Raw genomic sequence first — 4200 nt, 5'->3', positions numbered from 1 at the left:
TGGTAAACAGATTGGACAAGGTCTTATTAGACAACTCGCAGGAATCAGGTTCACCAGTTTTTGAATCAGATAGATCTGGATTTGAATCCCAGGCCCAGCACTTACTACATGTATGAATATGGATAAGAAATTTAAATGCTCTGAATCCCAGTTTGCTTAGTTTTTAAATATTTACTTTGCTGAGTTAACATAGGGAGATGAGGTAATACATATAGTGGTTAATAGTAAAACTACTACTAAATAATAAAAATAATGTTACAGTCATAATGTTAATGTTGTTTCAGCCTTTCAGAGGTATTACCATTTTCAGAGGGAACAATTCCTTCCTTAACCCAACATTAAAAACTCTAATGTTAGAATTTCAGGCATAGCGATGGACCTGCTCCTAGGTTTATGTCTGGTAGGTGGCCACTTACTGAAGGTGTTCAGGAGGCCTGCTGAGTCCTTAGGCAATGACTTTGAGAATCAGAAACACAGGAAGTGTGTGTGGACATCAAAGGAGGGATTCCAGAGATTGGAGTGGGCTTTGGGTAACTCTTGAGCCTTAAATATCTAATGTTTGAAGGTCACTATCGTCACTGAATTCTGATGGACTACCTGTAATTGGTTTAGGGTGGGATGGCCATAAGTCTCCTGTCTCCTTCTATTTGGTCAAAGGTAATCCCTCACATAAGCCAGGAATACCCTCAGGGTCCATTTTCCCAGTAGTTAAAGAGGCCAATAGCAAAGAGTGGTGCTTTCACTCCAAGGACAGTCTTCCAGGATTCTTGCTTAACCAACAAAGTAAAAGGAAGTGCAGGTGGTCAGCACATCCCTGGTATTTCCATTCCATCTTACAGCATGTTACATGAGATTGTGTAAGCCCTGTTTCCTTGATATAGTAATAGCCCATAGTACATGCATTATTTGAGCAAATGACAAGGTCCTGAAGTTAAGATTCATTAACGCTGAATGTGGTACCCAGTGGATTTGTGCCATGTGAGCAAATCCTTATCATTTCCTATTTTGGAAATTTCACATTTCATTCTGCTTTGTGAATCCCACAACTTCATGGTAATGTAGATTAACATTTTGCAAAAAATAACAAATAATGTTCTGCTGCAGGGAAAATCAGACATTAAGCTTCCGATAAGAAGCAAGGGGTAATGTTGAAGACTTCAGGATAACATATTATATTGGAGAAGAAAAAGCCATTCATTGTTTTGACTCCCCAAGTCTGTGAGAAGAGATATTTAAAGGCTATTTTCATAACTTCGAGACTCTGCAATTAATTTCTGCAAAACGCATGGAAAATTTTCCTCTTTTCAACCATATTTTCTCCCATCTTTCTCCCCAAGAGTCCTTGAATCTGGCAAAATTTTTCTTTTCGATTAAAACAAAAAAAAATTGAACAGATGTGCCTCAGGAGGGCTGGCAGTACTTTCAAGAACTGGTAATAATTTATTCAGACCATGTAAAGCAACACAATATATCTTTATGTACGAGTTGCACAGAAACACCCTGCTAACACCCACTGCTCTTTGGTGTGGTATGGTTCCTTGTTGAAACACACTAGAAACTTCCATATATCAGCGATCACTTATGACAGCCCTATCTTCCGTGTAAAAGGTCATCTCCCAGCAGAAGAATAGCTCGCCTAGTTAAAGGGATACCAATTTTTAAGCACTCTGCCAAGCTGAAGACAGAGTGAATGAGTGAGAGCGGGAGATGTCAGATTTCAAATGCAGGGCACGCTCATTGCGCACGGATGCTGAGCTGGGAGGAGGGGGAGAGAAGCCTCTATTTAGAGATGATTGGAAAAAATCAGTACTACACAGTGCACTTGAAAAGGAATGGGGGAGGCTGCTCCTGCCCTCTCCTTGGATGTGACAAAATGGCCGCCACGGAAACGCAAAGCAGCAGCAAATGGCGGCAGCGGGGCTTCCGGCATGCCTGAGGAAAGATCTGTGTGATTCCAGACCTGTGTTGGGTATTTCCTGGCTAGGAGGCTTTTAAAGTCAGGATGAAGAAAAGAAATGCATTTAGAAGGAAGGGACAGTTGACAAGGAAAATGGCCGCAGAACAGCAAGGGGTGATGACCCGGGAAAACACACGGTGCCAGGAAAGTATGTTGACCTCCGAGAAACAGAATTTTTAGTATTTTCACCACCTTGAACTCTGACTGTGCCAGCTCGAGTCTCTGCAAACGCTCATCAGCTGCTTTTAAAATATTCTCTGACTACCACAGGGGATAGTGAGTGGGCAGGGGATTGGAGGCATGATTCGGGGTCATCCCCACGGGACCTGCTGGGTAGACAAGCAGGTCTCTGCCCTCCCCAACCTCCTCTGTCTCTGCGGCTCCACAACTCCCTTCCTTCTGGGAGCTGAGGACTTCTTTGCCGTTCCTAACACCAAACTGGCCTGACTTCCCTATGCCAAGCCCTCTGTGACTCCTAGCTAATCTGATATACCAATCTGGGTAACCGTGTTTTTCCTCCTTCAAGATATAGTTACATTTAGTTAGGCCTTTTCCTTCACAAGGCAGATGCCCAAAGCAAAGAGAGTGAAGCAGTAGGAATTTCAGACACTGTGTACAGCTCCCCTTGGGGTACCTCTGGGGCGGGAGCCTTTACATCACCGCGACAGAGAACTGGTCTGCACAGACCACTGCATCCTCAAGGTTTTATTTCTCTGTGAGTATATGTCTGTTCCGTTTCTTTCTCTCCTCACCACTCCCCAGGGCACACTCACACAAATACACTTCCCCACGTGCAAAGATGCACATATGTGTCTCGTACATGAGTATGACACTTGCAGGCATGCGGGGGGCATTAGCATCGCCTTTTTTCCCCCTAGTCCCGCTGTGCTCCCAGGATCCTCTAAAGCTGGCATTAGCAAACTGTGGCTCATGGGCCAAATTCAGCCCACTGCCTGTCTTGTAAATAAAGTTTTACTGGAACACAGACACATTCATTCATCTATGTATTGTCTGTGGCTACTTTTGCACTACACCAAGGTTGAGTAGTCACAGCAGAGATCATATGGTTCTTAAAGTCTGAAATATTGACTTTCTGGCACACTTTAAGAAAGTTTGCTGACCTCTATCCTGAAACAGCATCTTATATCTAGAAAATCTGTTTAATTGTCAAAAGGTCTTTCTCTCATTTTAAAAGTGATTCATAAACCTCCACCTCGTAGAATCAAAGAACCTTATAATTAGGAGGTATATTTTAGATTATTAGTCCTATTTATGGACTGTGTGTGAGTCTCCTTTGGAATATCTGTGGACGTCCCATCTCTCTCAGCACTTCCAATAAAAGGAAACACACAGCTGCTCACAGGGAAGCCCGTGATGTTTCCCAACAGCTCTTCTTTACCTGGAGTAAAAATCTGATTTCCTATAGTTTCCACCCATTGGTTCCCATTCTGCCTTTTGGGGCCAGTCAGGAAAAGGGCAGTGCCTTTTATAAAACAATGCATCAAGTATTTGGAGACAATCGACTTGCCTCATCTTTGTGTTTTGCTTCTCCAGACTAAAAAAATCCCCGATCCCTTTATCTGTACCTTGGGTGGTGTGGCATCAAGGCCCTGCCACCTGTGTCACTTCTCGTGGTGGCCAGTGTCCCTCTTACATTCGGAAGGCTGTGAGTACTATGAGCGCATTAAGAGGGGCATTCATTCCTGATCACTCTAGTTCTGAGAGCTCACCAGGGAAGTGCTGGAAGCTTCCGGAGGGCAGAGAGCAGAGGCTGGCCACTCTCTCTCTGGAACACCAGGCACAGGGATGCACCATCATGTAATCGGGTCCCGTGACACCCGCTGAGGCTGGCCCTCCCCAGCCTGCACGCTGGTGGCTGGAGGCCTTGCACAGATTCCACCAGAAGGCTGGTTCTAGAGAACAGTATATTTTGAATTAGCCACTCAACAAATCATAAAACGGGATTGTCAGATTCATTATGGGAAAAGCTGCGCTGAAAATAATGCCTTAAGTATGTGTTGTGGCTGCTGGGGATACAACGGTATTAGTGGCTTAGGGGGCTCAGGAAATTTCCCTGAGACCGTAACAAAGGAACAGCCAGCATTTGGTGAGAACAATGGAGGATGGACCCTTTTCTGCTCGTGGATGAAAGCAAACCTTTCTTATTATTTCAGAATTTGCTACTCAAACACCCGTTTCTCCCCCTGGTGCACCATGTCAGAGTTACTGAGAAGGTTTAAAAA

This window comes from Eulemur rufifrons, chromosome 23, assembly GCF_041146395.1.
Source record: "Eulemur rufifrons isolate Redbay chromosome 23, OSU_ERuf_1, whole genome shotgun sequence".
Classification (NCBI taxonomy): Eukaryota; Metazoa; Chordata; class Mammalia; order Primates; family Lemuridae; genus Eulemur; species Eulemur rufifrons.
Note: the sequence above shows the minus strand (reverse complement) of the source record.